Here is a 14,634-nt window from a genome sequence, read left to right as displayed (position 1 = left end):
AGCATAATGCATCCGAGATTATCCAAGTGCAACTAACTCTGGGCAAGACCACAATCCAAATTATAACTTGCTACAGATCCCCCACCATGCCCCAGGATTCCCACTCCTCATTTCTTGATATACTGGAAAATATTAGGGTACAACCCAACACCCTCATAATGGGTGATTTCAACTACCCCATCATTAACTGGGAAAACTAGTCATGTACCAACTCTTTTGCTCAACATTTTCTGGAAATCAGAAATTCCAACACCTTGGATCAACTTATCCACAACCCCACCAGGGGCAACAATATCCTAGACCTCATCATTACCAACATGGGCGACCAGTGTTCCACACCAGAGGTCAATTCCTTGTTGGTCATATCTGAGCACAAGCTAATCACCCTAGACATCCACATCCCACCCCCACCCCCTATTAGGAAAACCACTGTAAAAAATTCTACAAAGCCAACTTCACACTTCTTAAGACATAAGTGGCAAACTTCACGACACCCATGCAGACAGACAACAGAGGTACAACTGTTGAATCCAACACAAATGCACTTTATAAGCACTTACATGAGTGCATGGATCATGCTATCCCCAACAGAACCAAGATGCTATCCTCCAAAAAAAGGAAGCGAATCTGGTGGTCCTCTGCCATAAACAAACTCTACAACAGAAGAAAGAAACTGTTGCAAAAAAAGAGTAAAATCCCATGATTGGAGGAACTCCCTGGTCAGCCTCAGTATGAAGCTGAGATCCCTCATAAAATCCTCCAAAGCTAGTTACGAAAACAAAATCGCCACTAATTCTAAAGACAATCACAAAGCAATCTATAGCTATGTCAAGAATTTCAGTGGCAACACTCGGAGCTGCTTTGAGCTACAGCACAATGGCACTAAATATACAGAACCAACTAATATTGCCAACATCCTGGCAGATAGGTTCAGTGCTAATTTTACCCCTCTCTCACCCCCTACAGGGCCCATCTCTATACCGGAAGAATGCAAAGTTCCTGTAATCACGGCTGCACAAGTAAAAACCACACTTTCCAAAGCCAAGAACACAGCATCCATGGGACCTGACAACATCCCAGGCTGTGCTCTACACAAACTACAGAATGAACTGGCACCCCACCTAAGCACCATCTCAGGCTTTGTGCCCACTGAATGGTGCACAATGATGGTTATCCCACTCCACAAAGAGGGAGCCATCACAGACCCCGGGAACTATCGCCCCATTAGCCTAATGAACCTGGTCTGCAAGGCCATGGAATGTATCATCATGGAACTTATAAATAAAGACATTGGTAATCTCCAAACTCTAGACCCCACCCAGTTCAGGTTTGTAAAAGGCAGATCATGTCTCCTAAACCTGATAGACTTCTTTGAAGCAGTCACCAAAGCTATAGACGGGGGTAAGGTGGTTCACACAGCCTATCTAGATCTCGCCAAGGCTTTTGACACCATCCCCCACTCTGGAATTATAGATAAACTCACTAAACTAGGTATAAATCCCTATGTCACAAGATCGGTTCCCAACTGGCTCACTGACAAAACCTACACTGTGAATGTAGCAGACTCCAAATTCGACTTCAGACCAGTGACAAGTGGAGTACCACAGGGTCCAGTCCTGGGTCCTCTCCTGTTTGGTATCTACTTTTCTGAAGTACAGACAAACACAGAAGATCTTTGGCTAACGAAGTTCGCAGATGACTGCAAACTAGGAGCCATAATCAAAACTCCTAACAATGTGGACATCCTACAAAAGGGTCTCACTAAGACAGATGCCTGGTGTCAAAGCCATGACCTCAAGCTCAATGCCAAAAAGTGCACTGTCATCCCCTTTGGTAAAAACTCTGTACCCATGAGCTACCACATAGGTAGTAGTCTACTTAACACTGAAAGTGTGATAAGAGATCTTGGGACACAGTTGGACAGTAGTCTTTCCTTTGATAATCACATCACCATAGTAGTCAGGAAATCCTTCTATGTGGCACACCTCATCAAAAAAGGATTCTCATCCAGGAAAAAGGAGGTCATTGTTCCCCTCTACTCATCACTCATTAGACCCATTATAGAGTACAATGCCCCTTTTGGTATGTACCTCACAAGACATCTACAACAATTGGAAAGGCCGCAGAAATACCTCACAAAGAGGATTTCCAGCTTCAAACAGATGCCCTAAGCAGACTGTCTCAAAAAACTCCAGCTTTACTCTGTCACATATCGCTTAATCAGAGGTGATCTTTGCCTACCATACAAATCTATGTCAAACCCAGAGCTGTTGGACATGCTCCACTTAAAGAAATCCCAGTCCCTCCGAGCTACATGCTCTAGGGACATAAACCTTGTCACCACAATAAACAGAACATGCTGGAGGGATAGATTCATGTCCCAGAGACTTCCCCATACTCTGGAACAAACTACCTATCTATATCAAACAAAGCTCCTCATTAGCACTCTTCATCTTGATGATTGGATGGGAAACAGGAAATTCACCCCGGGGATCATCTCTGGGGCTCTGCTCGACAGGGGCACAGGAAAATAATTTTCTTGTGTGGTGAAAGCCAGGGTACCTTTTTGGCTAGGCTTATATAGGCCCTACGGCCAATAGCCTAGTACCTACCTATGAACCTTACCTATGAGCATGCCATGACATGAGCAGCAAACATCGATGCTTTGCCAAAGATGATCTGCGCTTGTCACCACTTGGTTTCCAGATACTTGCAAAAGCTTTACCTATCCTCATAGTGCCCTTTTTTTACGCTGGGCCAAGTTGTTACACCGTCTAACATAACAAAAATCATTCATGACCACCTAAAAGTACTGCTGCTCAATGCTACGAGTACAAATAAAAAAAATGCACACCCTGGAAGCATTCCTTACCCTATAGAATGCAGACATATGCGCAGTCATGGAAACATGGTTCATAACCATGGAGGGAACCCTAGCTATCAAAGACTACAATGCCTTTCATACATTTCTATCCCCTCATCTCAGGATAAAACAAAGGGAGGAAATTTCTCAGTGTTCATAAAGGACAAATACACTGCTAGACAGGTCTAACAACAAGACTCGCTTGAGCTGCTCCATCACTAACTAACCACTGGTGCAACCCTCTATCATAACTTTGCTAGTTACAGATCCCTTAACATGAGTCTGGAAAACCACACCTCCTAACTAAACCTACTGGAATCTCTTAACATTCAGCCTTACACCATACTTATGGGTGACTTCAACTACCCCCCATAAACTGGGAGACTTATACGACCCATAACTCACCTGCTCAGAGGTTTTTGGACTTCCGTCAATGCAAACACCATGGAGCAACTAGTTATCTCCCCAACCAGAGGTGCAAATATCCTAGACATGGTACTCATTAACTTGCGGGGATGCTGCTCCCTCCCATGCATTAACTCCTCCTTGGTAAGATCTGACTTCAAAATGATCTATTTTACTATTAAAAGTAACTTAGAACACCATCAAACTTTAAACCTGTTAAGAACTTTACTAAGGCAAATTATCTCAAACTACATGACAGCTTATTAAACTTCCAAGCCACCTCCAAACCTGTATGACACTGAGGCCTACTCTGAGCTGTACACAAAAGCACTGTACAACCACATTCACAGCTGCACATAGGAGGCAGTCCCTATCCAAGTCAAACCTATGATTACTGGCAAAAATAAACCATCCTGATGGACCCCTAGCATAAATAGGCAATTCAACAAAAGGAAAAACAAACTTCTCCAAAGCCAAGAAGAAACAGATAAAGCAGTGAAAAAGACACTCAACAGCTTAAACAAACAAATTAGAGAGATGGTCAAATCTGCCAAAGCAGGCTATGAGATAAAGATAGCCTCTGAGGTGAAAGATAACCATAAGGTTGTTTTTAATTATGTTCATAACCTCAGGGGAAATGCTCAACAATGTGCCAATTTAATTAAGAATGACAGCACTTACACCCAGCCTGAAACAATCACAAACCTGCTGACAAAAAAGCTTCATTCAGACTTTTCCCCCTCTTCACCTCCTACCACACCCAAAGTAACACCCACAACCACCAACCTACTGGTCATTATAGGTTCATAGGTTCATAGGTTCATACTAGGCTATCTGCCCTAAGGCATTTATAAGCCTAGCCAGAGTGTATGTGGCTTACACCACCCCTTAGGATGAGAATACTACGCCCTTTTAGGGTTTAGTTTACTATGCCTCTGTCTAGTAGTGACACAGAGATGACCCCCGGGGTAAACCTACGATCTCCCATCCACTCGTCGAGATTTCTCTTGAATAGAGTCAGTGAGGGGCTCTGCCTAACATGGACTGGGATTCTGTTCCAGAGTGTAGGGAGCCTCTGGGTTATGAATCTGTCCCTCCAGCACGTCCTATTTATTTCTGTGTTGAGGTTTAAGTCACTTGTTCTCGTGGCTCTGATGGATTTGGATTTTCTGAGGTGGAGCATGTCCATTAATTCAGGATTGGACATGGCCTTGTACGTCAGGCACAGATCACCTCTGAGTAGGCGGTATGCGACTGAATAGAGCTGGAGTTTTTCAGTCGGGCAGCATATGACATATGTTTAAGACCCTTTATCCTCTTGGTGAGGAACTTTTGGGGTCTTTCCAGCTGCTGCAGGTGTCGGGTGAGATACATCCCAAATGGGGCATTGTACTCAATCATTGGCCTGATAAGAGAAGAGTACAGGGGCACAATGACCTCTCTTGATCTAGATGTGAAACCCTTCATGATAAGGTGGGCAATATAGAAGGTCTTCCTAACTACTTTGGCAATGTGAGTATCAAATGAGAGGTTACTGTCAACCTGGGTCCCTAGGTCCCTGATTACCTCTTCCGTACTTAATGGATTACCGCCTATGTGGTAATTTGTCGGTACCTTGTTTTTCCCAAAGGGTATGACTATACATTTTTTGGCATTCAGCTTAAGGCCATGGCTCTGGCACCAATTATCCATTTCTATGAGGCCTCTCTGAAGGATGTTTGTGTCCGCTGGAGTACCAATTATGGCGCCTAGTTTGCAGTCATCTGCGAACTTTGTCAGCCACAATCCTCCTATGTTTGCCTGTACCTTGGAAAAATAAATGCCGAACAAGAGGGGTCCCAGGACTGAGCCCTGTGGGACACCTCTTGTGACTGGCTTAGAGTCTGACATAGCTCCAGCAACTCTGACCCTGTGGATTCTGTCCTTGAGCCAATTTTCAACCCATCTTGTGACATATGGGTTTACATTTAAGCTGGTGAGTTTGTCTATGATGCCCGAGTGGGGTATTGTGTCAAAGGCTTTTGCAAGGTCAAGGTAGGCTGTGTGAACTGCCTTACCCTCATCGATGGCCTTAGTGACTGTTTCAAAAAAGTCGACCAAGTTCAAAAGGCAGGATCTGCCCTTGACAAAGCCAAATTGAGTAGGATCCAATGTCTGTAGGTCCCCATGTCTTTGTTTATGAGTTCCATAATGATCCTCTCCATAGCTTTGCAGACCAGGCTCGTCAAGCTTATGGGGCGGTAATTTCCAGGGTCCGTAGAAGCACCGCCTTTGTGAAGTGGGACCACTGTTGCCGTACGCCACTCTTTGGGTACGTATCCTGTAGTAAGGCTAAGATTAAACAGCAGCCTTATGTGTGGGTTTAGTTCCTCTTGGAGTTCATGTAGCACACAGCCCGGGACACCATCCGGTCCCATTGATGCTGTGTTTTTAGCTTTAGAGAGTGCGGCTCTCACCTGGGCATCTGAGATGTTAGGGAGGCTACACTCTGCTGGGATAGTTATTTCTCCTTTTGGGGGGGAGGAGAAATTTGCACTGAACCTGTCTGCCAGAATGTTGGCAATGTCAGTGGGTTCAGTGTATTTTGTGTCATTTTGGACTAACTCTGAGCATATCTGGGAGTTTCCACCCAGGTTTCTAACATAGCTAAAGAAGGCCTTGTGATTGTCTTTTGTGTCTTTTGCGATTTTTCTCTCAAAGTTGGCCTTGGATGATTTTATGAGTGATCGTAGTTTTTTGCTAGTACTGATCAGAGACGCGTTCCCTTTTAGGGATTTTGCTCTGTCATGTAGTAGCTTCCTCCTCCTGTTGTAAAGTTTGTTTATGGCTGGGATCCACCAGACCGGGTGCCTGCCTTTGGGGGAATGGGTCTTGGTTTTATTTGGGATTGCATGATCCATGCATTCTTGAAGGTGCCCATAGAAGGCATTTGCAAAGGATTCAGCAGTGTGGGTTGTGGTTTCCACTGGCCCAGGGGTCTTGAAGGATACCACTTCAGTCTTAAGAAGTGTGAAGTTTGCTTTTGAGAAGTTCTTCACTGTGGTCTTTTGTGCAGGGGGTGGGGGGGATGTGGATTTCCAGTGAGATTAATTTATGGTCTGATCTTACCAAAGAGGGATATACTTCCGTGTGGAGCATTTTGTCCCCATGTTTGTGATGATCAGGTCTAGTATATTGTCTCCTCTTGTGGGAATGGTGACTAGTTGTTCCATTGCATTTGAGTTTATGAATTCTAGGAACCTTTGGGCTAGGGTGTTGGGGCTTGAGTAATGTTCCCAGTCTATGTTTGGGTAGTTGAAGTCTCCCAAAATGATGGTATTTGGAGAGACATTCATACTCTCCAGTGTCTTCAGGAAGGCTGTGTGGGGTTCCTGAGTTTGAGATGGTGGTCTGTAGCATGCTACAAACTGTAAGGCAGTTTTGCCTATGGTTAGTTGCACCTGGATAGTCTCCGATGCTTCGTGCGTTGCCACTAACCTGGAGGTGTGGGTATCTTTGATGAAAATGGATACTCCCCCTCCTTTTGTGGTTCGGTCCAAGTTTTGGGGCTGGAAAGCATGATATGAGGTAAAACCTGATAGTGCTGGGGTGCTCTCAGGAGCCTTGAACCAGGTTTCAGTCACTGCACAGACATCGATGTTCTCCATACTGAGGAGGGGGTTGAGGCCGTCCATCTGGAGCTTTAGACTTCTGGCATTGAGCAGCATTACCCTTAGTTTTTTCCACTTGTGTTTTCTAGGGAGGTAGGTTTGTCACTTGAGCCTTGCCTAAAAAGGCACTATGGGGTGGCAAGAGCCTTGGCCAATATCCGAAGCCCAGGGTGACAGGTGCAAGCCATCCCTTGAAGCAGCGTGGCTTGTCAAGCATGTCATCCCAAGCAGACAGACATTGGATCCCCTTAGAATGACACCAGTAATTAAGCCAATTGTTAAAACTGATCATTTTGTCTTTGTACTGTGGCATCATTCTTGGTGAGGGTAAGATGCTGCTCAGGGTCAGGGTCATACCGGCCTGGGCTACATAATCAGAGAGCTCCTCTATGTCTCTTTTCATGTAGTCCAGGGAGGTACGTCTCAGGTCATTCACACCGGCATGTACAATGACCGAGTCATATTTGTACTTGCTGTGGAGTGACCTGGGTGCTTGTGTTATGTGGCGGATTCTAGCTCCCGACAGGCAGCTTACTGTGACCTTTTCCTTGTTCAGTCTGGTGAGCGGGACGTCAGTGTGTCTGACAATGGAGTCACCTATTACAAGTGTGTCTGGCATGTTGTTTGGCCTTAAGGGCTGTGACTGTTTAGCACACTGACTTTGTGAACTATGTGTGGCATGTGCTATGTCTTGAGGTGGTGGTTGCTTGGGTGTCTGCTTTGGAGGCCTCTGTTGTTTTGGTAGATTTTTAATCAGTGCCTCCGAGTATGTTTTTGTGTGTTTATGTGTTTGGTTTGTTGTTGTGATAGTTCTATGTGAGACTGGGTTTGTGGTGTGCGTGGTTACCTTCTCCTCCTGACTGGTCTTGCCAGTACTGAATTGAGAGAGCTCAGCCTCCAGTTTGGCTATATAGTTGCATCTCTCGCATATATTTGTATTTGTTGGGAGGAGGAGAGGGTTGTCTGTGTACATGAGGCAATTGTAACATTGCCTCAAGATTCCCAGATTCACCAGCTGAACAGGAGAGGACGCCAGCAACTGACCCTTCGACATGCTAGAAATAGTGAAAAAGATTGCTGTGTAACTGAGTCAGAAAGGGCCTATAGGGAGATGTGTACTCAACAGAATTTAGGTGAATGAAGTACTTTCTTTTGTTTAAGAGTGCTTTACCTGTATAAAAATGCTTTAGGAGCAAGTGCTGAGCTTTTCAGATAGAGTATAGGCTGTTTAGATTGCAAGTAAAACACTTCTAAGGGAAAAATTGAAGAGCAGACTTTGCGGAGCCAGAAAAAGTTTAACCTTGTTTAACTGGCGCTGCGAAACAGCTAAAACAAACACTACTAATGAAGGCACCCAACTCCACTTAACTAAAAATCAACTAGAGTTTAATAAAACAAATAACATAAAACACTTTTAATCTGGTCTTGTGACTTGAACTTCATCAGATGATCAGTATTCACATGATAACTTTTAAATATCTTTAACACGCCCATGTGGCTACATTTTAATACAACACTGATCATACTCAACCATTAACCCTTAAAATGTATGCTATTGCTTAACTAACTTAAAACTCTAGTGGGATAACCAAAGAGCAGGGTATAACATTATCAAAATTGTTAAAAATATTCCTATAACTAATTTTATATAACAGAACATAATATAAATCCATACAGTTCCTACAAACTTGTAAAAAATTAATACATCGTTGACATTCAATAAACTTTTTCTCACACAAAATTTTTTCACAAAAGAATTTTGTCATAAATACATACAGACACCCATCTAAATCCATGCCTGGCATGCATTTATTATAATTATCTTGTGAGGCTTTTTAGCTTCAGAATACATGCAATTGAGCATGCCTAATACAGACCTGGATACCGGCAAGAGTCTAGCCGCAGCTGCCATAGCAGTTCTTTTTTCTCAAGTAATAATGAAGATGGCCCACTCCTAATATCTGGTATAATATGGTCCATAGCCCTGTATTTAAAATTGTGTGTTGGATGACTGGTACAATGTCATGCTAGTGCATTCTCTAATTTGCCTCTTGCTATACTGTAAGTGTGCTCGTACACCCTTTCCCTCAGTTTCTTGTCAGTCTTACCGACATAGAAAACTGTGCACAACTGGCATTGGGCTAAACAGATCACTGATTTAGTGTTATAGTCGTACTTACCGTTAACTGTGTACAACTTGTCACCAACAGTAAACATATGTCCAGTTGCCATGTATCTACAAAACCTACATGCCTCGCAATTAAACATCCCTGGAGTCCTATTAGTTATTGGTTTACTCATTTCAAGAAGGGATTTCATGTTCCTACCCCTTTTAAAAGTCACTATGGGGTATTCACCTACTTTACTTAATAGTTCCCAATTCTTCACTAGTGTTCTTCTAATATCACGTGCATCTAAACTAAATGGAGTAATAAAACTAGTAATGAAACTAGTTAGCGGACCAGTCACATTGAGGCTGCTGTTCAACAAGTCATGATTATTACTACTGCCCATAGCCAAGGGTACATTATCCATAACTGTCATTTCTACTGTACATAAAATAGGTCTATACAAACCCATCTTCCTTTTATGTTGCACTTCCCTCATTAATTGGACAATCAGAGTGTCTGGGTAACCCCTATGTAGGAACATATGTCTTAACCCTTCACATTCCTTTATAAATGCCACATCTTCCATTACCATTCTTGCTGCTCGCACTAACTGACCTTTAATTACCAATCTTTTTTTGGTGGTATGGGTGCGAGCTGGTCTGGTGTAGAAATGAGTAAGGGTATGTTTTTATCCTGTGGATCCTTGCTATATATTGACCCCTCCCCCTCTGTTTTTACTCAGTTCTATGTCCAAATATGCAATCTTCTCACTGTGGTAATTGCTTGTGAACTTTAAAAAACTAGCTGTATTATTTAAATAGTTCAACAAAATCATCAAGGAAGCATCTGTAAAAACGGATCAAGTCTTTAGTTAGGGTATGATTAAAAATAAATTCCTGTTCCCAATGGACCATCACCAAGTTAGTGAAACTCACGTCACATGGTGAGCCCATTGCTACCCCTATTCTTTCTTAGTAAATTTCCTTGTCAAACATAACGGAATTATTTGATAATATCATGTCTAATAGTTCTTCGATTAACCTAATTTCTGATTGAGGGGCCCCATTCTGTCTTGGTATGTCAGTAACCCATTCTATACCCGTAGAATGTGGGATTGACGAGTATAAGTCCCTAACACCAACTGTTAAGAAGTGCCACCTGCCTTGAGGACACAATTTTCCTCATGGCTGAAGTTGTTCTTTCTGTGCTTTGATCACTTATTCTCCACCAGTACTACAAAAAAGAAAATTAAAAAAGGAAAAAAAAGAAAAGAGCTGCAATCAGACATTGTGACAGTAATGTTACAGATGTCATTAGCTGCCGAAGTACAATTCACTGGTTAGCTATTCCTACTACCCACTGTAACTGTTACTTGAAACCAAACAAATTTGAATAACTAATAGAATTCTCAATATATCCATGCAAGGTGCAAGCTTATGTTAACTGAAGTACATTCAATCTCATTACTCGACCAAAAAGCAACCTTGCCCTATTCTCTGTCATAGTCATGCACTTTTTCTTCACTGTCAGTACCAAAACATAAGATTCACAAACATGCTTATTCATATCTGTTGCACAATGAAATCTCTGTAGTACATTAACACATTTATTCTCATGTATGCACAATCAGTACATTACACTTCTGTGTTTTGTACTGAATTCCACAGCTCATGTCATGAAATGCAACTTCCTATACAACATCTAACGTACAGACACAGAGATTCCTTGATTTTGTAAACACAAACGCCCTGGACCAGACAAGCATCACACCAACCAGGGGTGCAACCATACTGGATATGGTCCTCACTAATGGGACAGTGCTGCACACCCCCTAGTATAATGTCTTCCCTGGTAGGCCCAGACCACAAAATGGTCTCATTTGAAGTAAAAACGAAACCTGAACCCCCAGCTAACCATGAAATATTCATGAACTACTCTAACTCCCTGCTATTAAGTGATAACCTGGCAAAATTTCAAGCCTCCATAAACCCTAAGAACACTGCCTATACAGAACTGTTCATAGAAACCCTATGCAAGCATGTTAACTGCTGCATAAAGATAGCTGTACCTGCCAGGAAGAAGTGCAGAACTAACTCAAAAAAACAAGCCTCCCTGCTGGAATCACAAAATCAATAGGCTGTATAACAGAAGGAAGAAAATCATGGCAACAATTAGGAGGTGCAGCACCCAGCATGATAAAAGCACTCTCATCAAACTAAACAAACAACTCTGAAGACAAATAAAGTCTACCAAAGCCAAATTAGAGGTAAATTTGGCCTCCCAGGCCAAGCACAACCACAAAGCATTCTTTAGCTATGTCCGCAACCTCAAAGGCAATACACAATTGTGTGTAGAGCTCATTGTAAATGGAGCCACCTACACTAAGCCAGAAGATATAGTAAACATCCTGGCTGATAAATTTAGCTCCAAGTTTACCCCTCTCTTCCCCTCAACCTTCCCTCAGGAAATACCATCAAATATAAAGCTATCACTAGGGAACAGGTCCTTTATGCTCTCTCTAAGGCCAAGAACACTGCATCAATGGGCCCAGACAATATCCCAGGATACCTTCTAAATAGCACGAAACATGACCTATCAGGCCCTCTGGAATTGCTATTTAACTGTAGCCTCCAAACAGGCTTCATGCCTCATGAATGGAAAACAGCACCAGTCATCCCTTTGCACAAAGGAGGGCCAGCTATAGACCCTGGAAACCACAGATCCATAAGTCTCACTAGTCTTATGTGCAAAACCATGGAAATGATCAATAATAATATAGTAAGCCTCCAGACACTGGACTCAACCCAGTTTGGTTTCATCAAGAGCAGGTCATGCCTAACCAACCTGGTGGACTTCTTTGAGAAAGTCATCAAAGCAATGGATGAGGGTAAAATGTTCACACTGCCTACCTTGACCTAGCCAAGGCATTTATCAAAATACCTGACTCAAGCATTGTTGACAAACTCAAGAGGTTAGGTATAAACCCACATGTCACCCAGTGGATAGACAACTGGCTCAGAGACAGGACCCAGGAAGTTAGAACTGGGAAGTCCACCTCTACAAAGAGGCCAGTTACAAGTGGAGCCCCTTAGGCATCGGTCCTTGGATTGCTCCATTTTGGCATTTACTTCTCAGAAGTCAAGGCCAATGTCAATGGTCTCTAGCTGACGAGATTTGCATATGATTCAAATTAGGAGCTGCCATTGAATCCCACACCGGCCAAATAGTCAAAGAGTCAGAGCCATGAACTAAAACTAAATGCCAAGAAATGCATAATAGTATCCTTCAGGAAGTCATCCACCCCTGGGAATTATCATATTTACAACACACCCGTTAGAGTTGACCCAGTAGTCAAGGACTTAGGGACACACACAGACAGTAATCTAGCCTTTACAATCACATGTCAAGTGAGGAAAACATTTTACGCTGTGCAACTTATAAACAAAGGTATGGCAACCAGGTCCAAAGAACTCACTTTTCCACTGCTTTTGGCATTCATCAGATCTATTGTTGATTATAATGCCGCCATTGGTATGCACATAACCAGGCATATCCAACAAATGGAAAGTCCACAGAGGTTCCTCTCTAAAAGAATACAAAGTGAAGTAAAATGTCCTATGCAGACTGCTTCAAGGCCCTATTTCTGTATTCTGTCTCCTACAGGCTGTTTGGGGGGGATCTATGTCTGGCATACAGAGCACTGTCAGACCATACTCTGATGGACTTCTTGCATATCCACAAAACAAACAGGACCAGTATTACATGTTCTAAAGACTTAAACGTTGCCTGTGACATAAATAGGACCTGCTGGAGAGACAGGTATGTATCCCTGAAACTACCCTGTCCCTGGAACAGGCTCCTAAGCCATGTGAAGCAGAGTTACTCCCTAACCCAATTCAAGTGTAACTTGGACAACTGGATGGCGAATAGGAAATTCATTCCTGGATTGGGAAATATTCTTTTAATGAACACAGGTAACCTGTAAATGGTTCATCTCTCAGGCCCCTCCCTGTAAATGTTTCATGTCCCAAGTCCCTACTTACACATACCAAGGGTATCAGAACTTGTCAAAGATTTGGGATGCATGGCTATGCTTAAAAATGTCCTTATGGTCCTTAGCCTAGTAAACACCTACGAACTTCAAACTGACAAAGAAAATTACCACTTAAGCAATACTATCAACACATGCAGAGTATACATCAAAGTTCATTGCAGGTAAACTTTAAAGCAATATTAAAATGGTCTTGCAAAATAATAATAATTTCTAAACGTTTTCCTTATTTTACTATGTCTGCAGTATCCAAATACATTTGCCACCCATCTTATTCGTAAATTAATATAGCAATGCTCACCTTATTGGTGAAAATTCAGGGCCATTGACATGTGTTATATGCAAATTAGGCTAATTTATATGCTTCTCTATGAATCACAGAAGTACACAAATGTGCCAAGAGGTACATCAGTGATACTCTGCATTTCAGTGATTCCAGTATTATATGAACTTATTTCAGAAAGACATGGACAAACTGCAGATGTTTATGAAGCCCATAGCACTCTGCAATTATCCCAAGCTCTCCACAGGGATGCATGAATGGCCCTAGAATAGCCAAAAGAAGAATGTAGTTTAAAAAAAAAAATGGGAGTCATCTAGCAATCTGAAGGTTAATCACTGCCCAAACAACACTGTGTCACACCCTAGCAACTTAAACAAATCATAAAAGTAAGAAATCACATTCATATTGAGATTTATACCCCTTCCCACCCCCAAAAAAATAAATAAATAAATAACATTTCTACTTTACTACAAGACACTTACTTATGTTAGGGTATGAAACAAAAAACTCTTATCAATAAACATTACTAATGCAAATTATCACCATATATTTAAATGTTTTATGACACATGGAAAGGAAAGATAAAGTGTTTTCCATTAAGATAAATCAGTATATGACAAAGCAGTTTTGGTTATACTAAACTTGCCAACAATATCAGTACCTGCTGTAATGATCATGCAAGCAAAAAGGGTTTGGTTAAGGTGATGTCACACCCGACAGCGGGTGGTCCTAACATCCGTCACCATACTTTACTAATTCTTGTTCTTGCTCTTCGAAAGATGGCAATTCCTGTGAATGCACAATGCTGTGCTCATAGCTGGTCTGATAAAGAGACTTTCATCATGCTTTACCTTTTGCATTATTCATGACTGGAGAAGATCGAGGTTTGAACAACGCATAGCAGATGAAAAAATATCAACATCTGTCAAGAACTGGGTGACCACCAGCTCTGGTCAACAATGCTGTCACAGGTACGAAGACTTGCAAAAGTGTAGGGCTTAGCAGTTGTCTGAGGGGTTAGACCAGGTTATGTTGAGAAGCCCAGGATTTTATATTAAGTAAAATATATGGTTTCTCTACTGAGTCTCATATATATATATATATATATATATATATATATATATATATATATACATATATATATATATATTTATATATACACAATGGATGTAAAAAGTTCACACACCCCAGTTAAAATGGTTTTTCTGATATAAAAAAATGAGACCACAATAAATCATTTCAGAACTTTTCCCACCTTTAGTGTGACATAT

At 42.0% G+C, this 14,634-nt stretch overlaps 1 protein-coding gene across 1 annotated transcript in view; it reads right to left on the bottom strand.

The window, feature by feature from the left end:
- RORC (RAR related orphan receptor C) overlaps positions 1-14,634 on the bottom strand; it is a 2,019,495-nt gene that overhangs the window by 546,957 nt on the left and 1,457,904 nt on the right.

The sequence above is a fragment of the Protopterus annectens genome, chromosome 8.part0 (genome assembly GCF_019279795.1).
Source record: "Protopterus annectens isolate FY-2018-M chromosome 8.part0, PAN1.0, whole genome shotgun sequence".
Lineage (NCBI taxonomy): Eukaryota > Metazoa > Chordata > Ceratodontiformes > Protopteridae > Protopterus > Protopterus annectens.
The sequence above is the reverse complement of the archived record's forward strand: the minus strand, read 5'-3'. Positions and strand labels throughout refer to the sequence as shown.